General features: G+C 39.6%; 1 protein-coding gene across 3 annotated transcripts in view; it reads left to right on the top strand.

Annotated features, from left to right (window-relative positions):
• Positions 1 to 15,281, top strand: part of FLRT2 (fibronectin leucine rich transmembrane protein 2) — a 99,824-nt gene that overhangs the window by 69,833 nt on the left and 14,710 nt on the right. The gene's annotated exons all lie outside the window — the stretch shown is intronic.

The following is a 15,281-nucleotide window of genomic DNA, read 5'->3' as shown; positions in this document are numbered from 1 at the left end:
GTTATTAATAAGTTTCTTAAAATTTTTGTATTTCTTTCACCCTGAAGATATGCTTAGGAGATAAAATTTCATGGTGATGTTTCTATTTATTCAGTAACTCATCAGGTGAAGAGTCACTGCCATTAGCAGACCTGACAAGGCCCACCATAGCTCTAATGTTTCAAAAGTTTTAAATCTTATTAACAAATTATTTTAAAAGTGTGCACAGTTAGCCTATAACTGATCTGCTTTCCAGAATGTCCTGGAAGGCCAGGTAGCTTTGACTTTAGAATTCTCCAACTCTACCAAGATCTGCGTGGAAAGTGGCAGTACAGAGAGAACTAGTTCCCAGCCTCTTCTCTTCCCACAGGGGTTCCTTCCTGAATCCTAAGTTTAGGGCCTTGCACCACACACACCTGATCTGCACTCTCCCGTCCCCAGATAAATGGGCCTAAAGGTGTCAGAACCACAGGACAGACCCAGTGGAGAAGCCCACACAGGCCCTGGGAGAAGGGGCCATCCAGGCTTCGATAGTCACGCCCCTTGACCCTGTGCACACCTTGCCCTGATGGGAGGGTGTGGGTTGCAGGTCTGAGGGTGGTACTGTGGTTGGTTTTATCTCCTTCAGGAACTCCCACGAGTTTTGAGATTTTTCCCCCCATTCTCTAACTTCCGTGAAGAGTGAGCAAGAGAATCAGAGGGACAGAACATTGTGAGAAAACACTGGGGTCAGGGCTTAGCGACACCCAAAGGTAGCTAAGGGAGGCAGCTGTTTCACGTGGGAATTCACTTCATTAAGTCTTGACCCTAAATACCCACAGTTTCCATACCCCATGAGTTTCCCCAAAAGACCATTTCACTGCTTGTGAGGAGACTTTAGTCTTAAAGCATGTGAGCGGGTTTCAGACAGAAGCAGAGACTGCACGAGCTCCTGCACCCCTCGAGGGGGGCCCACCCTCACCTGCTACAGCCTGGACAGCAGCCCCCATCCCTGTGCTCAGGGGACACAGCACAGCCACTCATGAATGATGCAGACCCATCAATCCCTGGACTGCACTAGCAATGTTTTTGTCACTAGGGTCACTGAAAGCTGCTTTTTCAAATTATCTATGGTTGTTTGCCAGCCTGTGCTTATAGCTTCAGAAAAAAAAAAAAAAAAAAAGAAAAAAGACAAAAGAAAAAGCCAATGCTTTTCTTCACCACATAGAATAATTTATAGGTAGAGTCCAATTTACTTGCTAGGGAACAGCAGGTGGTCTCCGCCTTTCCCAATGGAAGGGACATTATGCTAAGCAGGGTGGCAGGCGTCCATGCTCACAGAAGGGGTGAGACCCTTCTAATTAATTACATGGCTGTCTTTACCTACCATGGGTATCTCACTTTGTCATCAAAGTTCTTGTTTACTAAAAACTGTGTTTCTTTCATTTGTTTATTATTCACACATCATCTATTTCTAAAGAGAATTTGCGACAGCTGGAAAAAAATGTGTGTGTTGGGGGGTGCATTTGGGACGCTTTCTGAAACACGGCACTTGAAGAGAAAATTCTGACAGGAGTAGCTCAGACCTTGCTTTTCCTCCCAAGCTCCTTTTCTTGATAAAATGTCCTTTTCTCCGTCATCATTATTTTCTCTCCGCAAAATCTTCTTTCAACTTTCTGCTATATGGATTCAGGTCATCCCTTTCGATCTTTACCTCCTCTCACCATACCCCCCTTGCGCTGGTCCATTGATCGTAGGCTTTCTGTTGCCCTAAGAATAAGAATGGCTTGCCAAAACCACAAGGCTTTGCTTGACCAGGCCCATCCGAAACCTTGGTCCTCCTCCACTCACCCCATTCCTCACAGAATGTCTCCAGCCACATTGGTCTTTCAGTTCTTGAAAGAAATCCGACTCTTCTTCCCTTGTACGTTTGTGTCTGCTATTACACAGCCTATTGTGTTAGCCTCTGTCCTCCCATGCAGTACCCTCCCTTGTCCTGGGTCCCCCATCCGTAATAATTCCTCATTCTATGGGAATCCCATTCTCCAAGATCCATGACCACCATATCCAAACCCATATCCACAGCCTCCCAATATGCTCCAGGACCCTTTGATAGGTCCTTCATAACATGACTCACAATCTTATTTTTTCCTAACTTCCAGTTTGTAGTTTTTATTTGATTGTTTTTTTTCTGTCTTGGTTTTTAAACATACTACCTTCCTAACTATAGAGACTTTGCCTTGTTCACCTTGCATCACAAGGGTCTTGCACTGTATCAGGCACACAGTAGGCATTCAGCCACACTGGCTTTTGGAAATGGTCTGAGACACTTCATGTGATTTAGAATGTCTGCCAAGAATATTGGCCTGTCTAGAGAGGGTAGCATTTTATCCACAGGGACTGGTTTATCATTATAAAATTTTAATTGTCAGGAAACTGGTAGAAAGGTGTTAGAGGAGACAGAGCCCCATTGGTAATCCACATCACATTAAGTGGCTGCCCAGTCATGTGTCTTCTTCCTTGCCCTGTTACTTGAGTGTTTTGAGAGCAGACCTGCCATTTCCACGTAGAATTTTAGAAGATGAACTTTGTTAGACACACCACGATTCTCCTGAGGACTGGGGTCCTTGCACTGCAGTTGATTGTGAGGGTGTAGCTAAGGAAGGATGAGTAATGTGATCTGGTTTCGAACATATGGTCCTCCACTTATCAATCTCAATATTTGAAATCTGCTTACCATCCCAAATCTCACATCACTCTCATATTTTAGTTTTTAAATTTTATTTGCAACTGAAGATTAGAACTGTTTTCTGGACAACCATCAAGTAACTGAGACAAAGATGAAAAATCAGTCAAAATTATCTTCTCATGTGACTCCTCTCTCTCCCTCTCTGTCCCTATCTCTCCCTCTCTCTCTCACGGGGGCCATTTTTTAGCTGTGTTGCCTCCCTCTGGTGGCAGCTATGTGCACGTTGGCCTGGGTGGAATGGACTGAGTAAGACTATAGTTTGCTTTCCTGGGGGTTACAATGCTTTTATCATTTCAGGCATCATTTTAGCTTCAAAACAAGCTGAGCACACTGTTAAATCATGATTTTGCAGACCCTTTGGTTTTGGACAGTTTCATTTTTTTGGATTTGAGATAGATTACAGAGGAGTATGGAGTATGCTGTAAATAAAAATACAAGCTAGTGCTTTGTCTTAGTAGTTTTAAGAAATTAAAGCAAACAACTTTAAGTTTTCTTGTATTGAAAATAACCTATGATTGTATGTTTTGCATTCCTAGAAGCAGGTTAACTGTTTTTAAATTGTTATAACTTCCCACCATTTTGAAATCTAGCTTACAAAATTTATTTGGCTTAAACGTTAAAGCCATGAAGATTTGTTCTCTGATGGGATTTTAAATTTCTTGCTCATGTAAGATTTCAATAAAACTCCAAAATCTATTCAAAACAAACAAACAAAAAAATAAGTTATGTCTCTTATTTTCTTTTTTTTTTCTTCTTCTTTTTTTTGCAAGAGCTCTTTTTTAGAAACAAAATACACTTAAGAAAGTATCTTCTTGTTTTTTGGTAAAGTTGGAAACCTGCAGTGTCCATAAATGAAAGCAGTGCCTGACTGTATATAAACCTCTGAAAGGATCTGCTTATATGTTTAAATTCCTCTGTGTTTGGGGAACATATCTCAAAATTTATTCAAATGAGAAAGGCCACCAGCATAGATTTTTTTTTTTTTTTTTTAAGGTAGCTTTTAAAATCTTTTGTATTTTTTACTATTTTCTTTTCAATTATCCCCTGTGTGCTCTTCGTAGCTACATTGGATATGATGCTGATGTTTGTCATCTGGGGTTTTATTTCATGTCTTGGAAATCACTTGATTTTTATCTTAACCCACATCTGATCATGTTTCAGGGTGGAGAAATGTCCTTGAGAGAAGGAGAGGGTCAAGGATAAGAAATGATCATCTTTATTCTGTTTCCTGTCCCTGCTCATCCCCTAAATCCAGAAATAGTCGCCTGAACATAGCCTGACACTTCAGCATGACAGGTATTTGGAAGACGAGAAGGTGCATTGTAAAATCTATTTATTCAGTGAGGAATTTTTACACCATTTACATTCAGAACTCTCCCTATGATACCAAAATAGGCATAAGCAATGAATTTTTCATTTTTTAGACTCAAAACCAGATAACTCACCTGGTAATACACACTATGTAATTTCATTCTATGTGCTAATCAATATTGCTGACTGAAATCTGTATTCTCCTTGTGAAGGAGACATCCGATTTTCTGTTTCATTATGCATATTACATAGATGGTACAATATTTTGGTGGGAAAATGGGCCATGTTCATATTTGGGATTCAGTTTATTTTTTTCATAAGTGTTTTTATCTCTCTCAAAGATGTTGGCCTATTTTGTATTGATTCTAACTCGGTGGAATGGTAAAGTGGTGTGCAATTAAAGCACAGTTGAACTGTCACACTGAACTTATGGAAATATTTATAAGTCATCAGTGTTACAGGAGAAATATCTATATTTTTCTATGGTAGGTCATAAAGACTTACCTGCAGTCAGGTAATAAGCATCACGGAACTGAAGTGTTAGGTATCTAGTGTGATCAGACTTGCCTTTCATCAGATGAAGTTGGTAACAGTGGGTCAGACTGACCCTATTTCAGTAGTGCTGTCAGTCAATAAGAACACATAATTTGATGTTATTTTTGTAAAACAAGTCTAGTGCTGTCGTAATTGCAATTATTTTCTAGCTGCATGTTCTATGCCCTTTTTTCTAAGGTCATCGAACTTCTTTGTGTTCGGGGACACTTCATTCATCTATCTATCCTCAATCTCTCTGGGTAGGATATTGTAGCTTAAACCCCTTAAAGCCGGTTCTGAAATATTATCTTGGTGATCCCTTGAGAGACCTCGCATGGAAGATGTCGGAGCGTTTCTACAGATGGCCTCTTCAAACAAAGTCATCACGTGAAGGTCGTTCTTTGCTCCATTCATTTATTCTACAAACACTTCTTGAATCTCTGCCACGTGCTTCTCTCATCTCTGAGGAAACATTAGTGAGCAAAAGCAGACTCATCTCTGGCTGTGTGCAGCTTACAGGGAGGCAGGACATGGGTTAGGAGCAACGCTCTCCAACCATGCCCAAGTTCAAATCCCATGCCTGTCACTTATCTGCTGATTGGCCTTGGAGAAGCTCCTTTACCTGGAACACTCATTCCTTCTTTGGGGGTTATAACAGTATAAAATGCATTGTTTTATTAGGAGTCAATGCATGTAAAGTTCTTTAAAAGTATCTGAAATTATAAATGCTAAATTGTTAAGTCAGTGGTGCCCAAACTTTTTTCAACGTTTTTTACCAAGGGCCATATGCGGTAAAATACACAAACAGCCGGGCCACTCACTCGAGGTGAAGCACTTATTGCCTCACCTGGTTTATTTAAGTAAACTAAATATATTTTTGGAATTTGCTGCGGGCCAATTAACAATGTATTATTGACTGCAGTTGGCCCTCGGGCTGCAGTTTTGACACCCCTGTTGTAAGTGATCTTGAAATACTGAAGTAAGTCAAGATAAGCAATTAAAAAGACAGTGTAGGATGGAGATTTACATATATGATTCATTTGCATAGAGATGATAATTTAAGCTTAAGGCTTGAATTCCATAGCCTATAGAGGGCCAAGAATACCAGTCCCTAGACCTGAGCTTACTGGATTCACACTGAGTGGCTAGAATTAAAGAAGGAGAGCCTGAAGAATAGGAAATAGAAGAAGGAATTGGAAGAAAACCAGCAGACACTGGTGTCATGGTAACCATGGACTGAGAATGTTTCTAGAAGGGCATGCACAACAAGTCGAAATGATGCTGTGAGATCAAGTAGGAGGGAGACAGGCAGAGCCTTTTGGATTTCGCAACCTGGGGCTGACTGTTGACATCAGGGAGAGATGCTTGTGGGAAAGTCAGGCAGGAACCAGTGTGGAGTGAGATGATAAGAGATGGGTGGGAGGTGAGAGAACAGACATTTCTGATGGACTATTCATTTTAGGAATTTGGCTAAAAGTCAGGAGAGAAATGTGACAACAGCTGCAGGGGGAGAGGATTTGGTCAAGGTGATTTTTATTTTTTTAAAGGAAAAATACTGGAGAATGTTGAAAAGTTTGACAGTGAGAAGTTACATACACACAAAGGGAAGGAAAAGATAGGGACTTATGTTCTAGAGAGGCCTGTAGGGCAAGGGTTCCAAGGAAGAGATGATATGGTCAACCTTTAAGGAAAAGAAAGTAGGTAAAGTAGGTAAGGATGAAGGTGGACTCATATGCTTCGCAACAGAAAGACGTGGGAGATCCTGTCTCATGTCTTCTAGTTAACTGCTTATTCAAATCAGGTTTTCTGCTGAGAGTGAGGGGAAAAGGTCTGGAGATCTAACGAGAGTGAGGGTTGAAGCCATCTTTGAGGAGAATAGGGGAGGGATTTTTCCAGAGAAGTATAATAGGATTGCTAGATGGGGTGAGGTCTCACTTTAGATAGAGAATTTCTTGTTTAAGGTAGACCTAGTCTGTATTGTTAGATGACTTTCTCTAGTGGGAATCTGAAACTCAGGCAGGCACTGGGGAGATGGGGCTTGTGATTGGGTGAGCGGTTGGTTGGATGGGTGCAATGAAAGAACAGAAGGTCAGGGAATCTTGGGTGTTGGCAGAATTTTTGAAATGATAGATTGTAAAGTCTAAACTGAAAAGGAGAGGGAAGGGCACTGATTTTTTTAAACCAGGAAAACTGAGTTGCAATTCTATCTCTAGGATTTGCTACTATTTGAACTTGAGTAAGTCACACATTTCTCCAAGGTCATTTCCTCATTTGTAAATTAGCTATAATAAAATCTTATTCTTTATAGCTCTGTAAATATTTCACAATACTAGCATTGGCTAATGCTCAATAGATATTTGAATATTTATCTGCATCTGAACTCAAGTTGGAAATGTACAGGAGCCTAGGAATGAATAATGAGTATAATTATCTGCTTATTCCTTCTTTTGAGTTGTCAAAATTGTATCAACATTGTGCTCAAATCTCTTATTCTATCCCAGCATAGATTGCCTTCCAAAAAAGAAAGGGCAGGAAGAAGGGATGATGGGAATGGACTTATCTCTACCCCCATTCCAGATGAATGCTGGAATGAGCACTGCAAGTTTGAATTATAGGGTAGAAGATGAAAGAAGAAATCTTTCAGGCTTTTTGGAGTTAAGTGCTCTTACGGGATTGCATGGATATTGTGTTTTGTAGAGAAAAGAAAGTTCTAGCAAGATTTTCCTTAAATTTACTGTTTGGTGGGTTACTGATTCCACTTTCTATGGATTTTTTTTTCCCCCCCATGAAATTCATGGAACTCATGATATCTATGGCACCTCATCCCAAATGATGAGTATACATATAGAGGTCGTGTGTTGGGCAGTTGGCAATTATTTTCACCTTCAATAGCTTTTCCCACAGCGGCCCCACATAAAGATCTTCCCAAGCTGTACAATGTGATGGCAACCAATCTGGGACTTTTTGACACTGCAGTAGGCAAGGAAACTTTGTTGTCTGTCTTTCTACCATCCGGTAAGGAGCTGTCAAATCTTTCAAACACCCTCAATTCTTGGCACCTCAATGCTGCTCATCAGCGGGGCAGCCACTTGGTTTTCTACTCCCGTTGAGCCTTGTCGTGACGTGAGGAGAGTGGATCGCAGGTCCCTGGCTAATCACCCTTTACGTATGCACCGGTCCAGCTTGGAAGTGTTACCTGCTTCAAGTACTAGGCTATTGCTAGTTTTGTAAATTGAAGCAGTAGGGGGAGCTTTCATTTTTTCAGAGAAGTTGGTGTTGGTTTTAATACCATTCATAAGAAAATCATACTCAAAGCGAGTATTTTCTTATGGAAAATGTACAATACCATCTTCTATCTAAACTATCTATATGGCTTCAGGCAAATTGCTTTATCTCTATGGACTTCATTCAAAGTCAGTATACATATTTCCTGTTAGTTGTTGTGTGATTAAATGAAATGAAATATTGAAATGCTTTTGGAATTGTAAAGAGCTTTGTGCAAAGAGTTATTTGATCTGAAATGAACTTCTACTCAACACCAGGGGCCATGCCATAGTTACCGTTTTAGTAATTAGCTCCATGGCAAGGAGAGGTCACTCCTCAAGTATATGCTAGGCTGTCCTTGGTGCTGATCAGACTACATTGTGTCTTGTTTTCCATTCTGGGCCACACATATCAAGAAAACGTTACCAGTGAAGGCATCAGAATTGCCAAGAGTCTGGAGGAAATGAAAGAAATGGGACATTTACACAGGAGAGGAGAAGATCGCAGAAAGCCAATAAATATGTCCACATAGTTGCAGGATTGATGGCTGGGAAGGTGTAGGTGTGTATCTCCAAAGGAAAGAAATTGTGATCAAAATAATGAATGAAAGTTAGAGGAAAGTGAAATTTGATGGATTTAAAAGAACCGAAACTCTACCAAATTTAGGGACAAAAGCTGCCTGGAGCAGGAGACTTTTCGTTACTTGTTATTTTTATTTTCTTTACTGCAGTAAAATTGGTATATAATATTATATAACTTTCAGGGTTATAACATGTAACTTGACATCTGTGTTCACTACAAAGTGATCATCACTACAATTCTATTTACCATCTTTCTCCATACAGTTGACTCCATTCACCCAGTTTTTTCTCCCTCAGCCCGCCCCTCTGATAACCACCAGTGTTATATGAATTTGTTTGTGTTTTGTTTTAAATTCTACCTATTTGTAAAAACATGTTGTAGATGTCTTTCTCTGACTTACTTCCTTAACATAATACCTTCACAGTCCATCCATGTTGTCAGAAATGCATGATTTCATTCTTTTTCATGGCTGAGTAGTATCCACTGTTGTTATTAAGCTAGTGATAGGAATGACCAGCACACAATGAGTTTATGTTTTCTATGTGTTAGACAATATTCTAAGTGATTTGTAGTCCTACAACATCCACAAGTGAATAATACATCCTTTTCTCTACTTATATATGAGTTATGTGGGGTACAGGAAGGTAAAGTAATGTTCCCAAGTTAGCACAGCTAGTAAGTGAGAAAGTTGTTCAGGACACCTGTCCCCAGATCCCAGCTCATGCTCACTGCACCATCTCACCTCTCTTAAATCAGTGTATGGAATGTATTTAATCACTACTTGGCACTCTTAGTAACTCGACATGCCTTATCTTGTCTTCCCAACAATTTCGTAAGTACGACTTACTATCCTTTCTTGAGACAAAATAAAGTGAGGTTCAGAAAGGTTGTCAGGTGACTATTGTCATGCCATCAATGAGTGGCTGAGCTGAGGTCAAAGCTAAATTCTTTGCTCCTTATACACCACCATGCCACCACTCCACCTCTCACATGTTGGTCTGACCCCAGAGAGAGAAGGACCAGTTGTCTCAATGCTCTGAAAGCAATTCCTGATAGTGAGTGCCTGGGTAGCCGAAACTTAAAGTGGCTGATCATCAGATACAAATGGGGAAAGCTGACAAAATGTACATGCCCAGCCTTCTTTGCAGACCTATCAAATCAGAATCTGCAAGGGCAGGACCTAGAAACCTTCATTTTTTTATCACCTTCCCCTAGTGCTTTGGATTAACCTTGGGTTTGGGGGAATCACTGCATGAGATGATGGGAAAGATCTCTCCCCAAAATAAGAGTTTATAAATCAGCTATTTTCTATGCCTGAAACACGTGGTGTTCAGTATCTGTTTGAACAATGAATGAGTGAACTTCAATGAACCCTTTGAAATGTACTGAAAGTATATAGATGTGAGCTGTAGGGAGTTCATCCTTTGTGGACCATACCCTTTTTTCTTTAATTCTGTTGGTGCTGTCTTAATAAAATTCTTCTCTTTTAGTGTCTGCTCACCACTGGGTTTATTGAACACCCTGAAGGCCCAGTTTTGCAGTCCTAAATTATGCAGATTTTAATGGACCCACGGGATGGTCAGTGGAAGCTCCCCAGTGGATTAAGAAATTGAGAGCAGTCTGTGGCAGTAATGAATGTGTCTTCAAAGGTTATGCATTTGAGTTTGTAACACTAGTTGCTTGTTCTAAACTTATCCTTATTATTTGAACCAACTGCATTGGAAATCTTGTGAGAACAACTCTTCAAATGTGTTAGCTTTATGCTTGCCAGGAGAATAGCTTTTTTTTTTTTTTGTAAGTCCAATTTTAATGTTTTCAATTCTAGACGGACTGGAGCCAGGAAATTGTCAACTGTTAAAGTGTTTCCTTTCTTTCCTTCCCTCCTTCTCTCTTCCCTTCTTTCTCTCTTTGTTTTAGCAAAGAAAAAAATGTTTGTCTAATGAGAAACTTTAAGGGCTTGGTTGAGTTTCAGTGAATGAGATGGAAAAACGGTTTCCAGTTAGGGGGTGTCTACTTTTATATTTTCCCCAAATTCCTTTGTGAATCCCCACATCTTGGCCAGCTAACTATTGAACTCTCCTGATTGTTGTACGAACAGTATTTATAACCTATCTTCAGGAATGTGGAAATGTGTACAAGATCTATAAATTGCTTTAGTGTTTCCAGATTGTAATAAAGACATTTGTAGTAAACTTAGGCTCCTGCACCTGTGTGTGTCGGATTTTAAGCATGAACTGCCTAACTCCAGAAGCTCTAAGTGGGATGTACCCTACGATACTTTTGTAGGAGAACCCCTCTTCGTGTTAGCTTTCTCATTTGTGTCACTTCATGCAATGTGCTGTCTTGTCACAATCTAGCCAATGCTGAAAACATTAAGGTTTTATTAGTTTTGTCCTAGTATCATTATATTATGCAACCGGGCATGCTTATTGACAGTTCCGATTTTCTGTACTATGGTTTTTATAGTCTGAGTTTACTAAGCTCTCCTGGAATATGGGCTCCTGGAATTAACTAAAAAAACAACAACAAACAAACAAAAAACCCCTTCTTAGGAAGCACTAGGAGAGAAACACTTTGCAGGAAGCTTTTACATGATTTGTGCTTTGAGTCTTGTTTCCTATGAAAAGAGTTAAAGTAAAGTAGCCTGGAATAACCTCTGCTGGTCCTGTCATCTTTAACGGACTGGCAGAGCCAGGGTCTCGCTGTCTCCAAAAAGCGTTTCTTCGATGTTGATTTACACTCAGGCTTTTCAAACTGTGTTTTCAGCTTTTAAATGAAAATTTCTATTTTTACCGAGCACCTTCCATTAAGCCATTCTTCATAATCTCCAGTTTCCTGCAGGGGAAATGTGTTCAATGCAGCATTGAAACAAATAGGAAAGAAAGAAAGAAAAAAAAAAAAAAGAAAATAAAAAGAAATTTTGCTCTTAATATTTGAAATTCATCTTATAAAGCACAATCTTTTTATTCCCAACAGTTAGAGACTCACAAATGAAATGGCTAATTATTTTGAAACATAGGTTCGTTTATTATTTACTGGGAACAGGAAGGACTACCTCAGTGCAAAGCAGACGGGGGGAAAGTCCTGTGCAGTCAAAGTTTAGTTCCTTCCCTCGGCTGAGCTGGGTTGCGCATCTCGATCCACATTATAACCAGCTTGGATCTTTGTGCAGAGCTTCTCAGATTTCTTCCTGGGCTTGCACATTCGTGTCCTTCAGATCATCACATAGACAATCCTTCCCCTTAGCTCTTTTCCTGATACCTGCTGGACTAAGTTAGAGCTTTTCACACAGTACCGTAATCCCCTGCTTAGTCATTTCTCTCCCCTCTGGAAACTAAGCCTCAGGAAGCCCAAAAATCACATCAGCTCCGCAAAAGACTGTGTCCTCATTCTAGTGCCCCAAAAATACAGGTTGAATAAATGAATGAAAAACATTGCATTTTCATGCTTTTCTGGTGTCCGTGGCAAGGAGCATTTTTAGGTTCTGTTTATTAGAAATGGATCTTCAGTGTTCTCTATAAAATCAGAATAATAATGTTAACCTTCTAAGGTACTTAGAAGATGGTACAGGTCCGTGACTTTCAACTTGGGGGAGGTTTTGCCACCCCAGGGGACATATACGAGGTCCGACAATTAAGTTCGCGAACTTGTTGCAACGATGTTGCTAACCTTTTTTATTCATTATGAATTTGTACCAACTGGACAAACAGTTAACCAAGTTTACTACTTGGAAGTGCTGAAAGGCTGCATGAAAAAGTTAGACGTCCTGAACTTTTTGCCAGCAATGCATGGCTCTTGCATCACGACAATGCACCAGCTCACATGGCACTGTCTGTGAGGGAGTTTTTAGCCAGTAAACAAATAACTGTATTGGAACACCCTCCCTACTCACCTGATCTCGCCCCCAATGACTTCTTTCTTTACCCAAAGATAAAGGAAATATTGAAAGGAAGACATTTGGATGACATACAGGACATCAAGCATCATACAATGACAGCTCTGATGGTCATTCCAGAAAGAGTTCCAAAATTGCTTTGAAGGGAGGACTAGGTGCTGGCATCAGTGCATAGCTTCCCAAGGGGAGTAATTAGAAGGTGACCATAGTGATATTCAGCAATGAGTTATGTAGCACTTTTTCTAAGATGAGTTTGCAAACTTAAGTGTCAGACCTCATATGGCAATGTCTGCAGATATGTTTGGGTGCTCATGGCAGCCCCACAACAAAGGAATTGTTGGGCCCACAATGTCAGTAGTGCTGAGGTTGAGACATCCTGAGGTAAGTGAAAGTGCACAGAACTTGGCAGGTCAATGGTGATTTTATTTTTGCTCTACATATTGGGATTCACCTCTTTGGATATTACTATCAGTAACAGGTACACAGAGAATAATAGTTTATAATTATCACATTCCTGCCGTATGTCAGACACCATATAAGCTTTGCACAAATATTATCCTACTTAATCCTCTCAAGAGTGTTGTGAATTAGGATCTATCATTATCCTCATTTCTCATATGAGGAGACTAAGACTTAAAAGGTTAAGTAATTTACCCAAAATCCTACAGTTACCCAGGTGTCAGAGGTAGGATGAGAACTCAGGGCTTAGGCTTTTGACAATTACACTATACTACTTTCTCTCTAAATACAGTTTCCAGCTTAAGGTATAAAAGGATATCTGCCCTCAGTATGCAGTAGGAATTAGAGCTGAAAATATAGAGGAAATTGTAGCCTACTGAAATTTAAAAATGTTTTTTTTTTCCCCTATGTGTTTATAATTTTCCACTTGCACTATTTTGAACAAAGATACAATATATTGGTTGACATAATATATAGGTTGCTGTTGATCCAAGGATGAGAACAAATCTACCATGCACAGTTATTTTGTGGGGTTCCCAAGAAGCTCAAAGAAAACTCTGAGAGTTGGTTTTCATTCATAATTGTCCAACTTTCTGTAATCGACTCGTATTTGTAAATGTTTTCTGTGCACATACAAATATACATACACATATTTTAAAATATTTTTGCAAGTACAACAAATGTAAAAAGGTATGGGGGGGGCATACCTAACTTTAAGAAAAGGAACAGAATATATTTTGTAAAAAAAAGAAAAAGAAGGAGAGGAAGGAAGCAAGGAAGAAATTGTACTTGTCACATAGCTGATCAACCCACTGTGATCTAGATGGGACTTTTTCCCTATGAAGGTGGATAAACAGGGACAGTATGGCCCATGGAATCCTATGAGGAGCTTTCTTCAGGACCACAGCCTTTTATTACATAACTATAAGGGAACCAATCCTAAGTAAGTCCCACCTGCAAGGGGACAATGACTACCTGGGACAGAGGGTTGGCTGATGGGCCTTTCTCTCTCCTCCTCCACAGGACACATCTCAGGCAAGTGGAAAATTTACAGTTTGAATACGTCGAGTCCCCAGGTCCCTCCCTGACACTTTGTTAACTCCCAATGATTATTGCCTTGATGTTGCTAGCTGACTAACTTCCGAAGTCAATTCTGTCATCCTCAAGTATTGGTTTATTGTTTTCTAGGCCCTACAACTTGGCATGTAAGCACAGTTAAACATCTATTATTTTTACATAGGCACTTAGAGAACCTGGAACAGCTGTTTTTCCCCCCAGAACAGCTAATTCTGTTCACTTTGTGCTGCCATCACACTTTGAAGATTACTATGGAATACTGAAAAATGTATTAAGTTCTATTCTTTTGGTCGCACTTTCCTCCCTCTTTTGAAGAGTGAATGCTAATAACATCAAACAGTTTTTTGTTCTCAAATAAATCGTGTTTTATAAAAATGGGCTCCTCTGATTACAAACAGCTCTTGAAGCTCCTACCAGACATCAGTGCTTGTCATTCAAACATTTTTCAAGAGTCCACTGGGTCCAAGGGACATACATAGTCATAACACTGCTCCACCTATAAGATGTCATTGACATGTATAATTTGAGACTATTTCTTAGAGACAGAAGTGATTTGTATGCCTTATATGCCTTTACTCCTTACAAAAGAGTCATTTGACATGCTCTCACACATATTTCACATTAAATTAAAACATTTGAGTGATCAAATAAGATGGCACTGTTTAGAGTAGTGCTTCTCAAATTTTAATGTTCACCCTAGGCTCTCACTAACATGAAGATTCTGGGTTTCCAACAACTTCCGAGGTCAAACTTATGCTGCCAGACCAGGGGTCACACCTGAGTAGCGAGCTACTAGGAACATTGAGATGGTGTGAAACTTTGAAGGCTATAGATGGCACCAAGCTGATGGCATTTCAGCCATTTTCCTATACCTCTCTTGGTTGTATTATAAATTCCATATAGGGATTTTACCAGAGGGGATGGCTCCTCGTCAGTGGCAAACCATACATTTGTAAGTTTAACAAATAATGCTTGATTATTATAAAGTATCATATTTATCTGTTTTTGCCTAGAAAGAGACTCCCCCCCACCTTTTTAAGGTTTCTGAATAATAAAAAAATGGATTTTACCATGTCTGGTTATCAAAGGCATTTTTTTAGATGGTTCACAATATTTTATAGAACAAATTTAAAATATCCTTGACACTTAATTTTTTTTTCTCTTTTTAAATTATGTTTCTAAAGATAGTTAAGGGGACAGTTTCAAATAGTTCCTCTGTGCTTTTAGATATAAGTTATTTCAATCTCTAGGTATTGGTGAGAATTAAGAGAGTCGTAGCTTGCCATGTCCTGTCATGTTAGCTTATTTTGTAGGAAAATCAAATCTGGCACCTTTCAATTAACTTCTTTACCTCTTTAATCTAAAAACAGATGGAACACGTTCAGGAGCAAGAAGGCACGATTACTATCTGTGGGTTGCCTTTACTTCCCCAACTGTGTCTTCTATTATTTC

This window comes from Rhinolophus sinicus, linkage group LG03, assembly GCF_036562045.2.
Source record: "Rhinolophus sinicus isolate RSC01 linkage group LG03, ASM3656204v1, whole genome shotgun sequence".
Classification (NCBI taxonomy): Eukaryota; Metazoa; Chordata; class Mammalia; order Chiroptera; family Rhinolophidae; genus Rhinolophus; species Rhinolophus sinicus.
The sequence above is the reverse complement of the archived record's forward strand: the minus strand, read 5'-3'. Positions and strand labels throughout refer to the sequence as shown.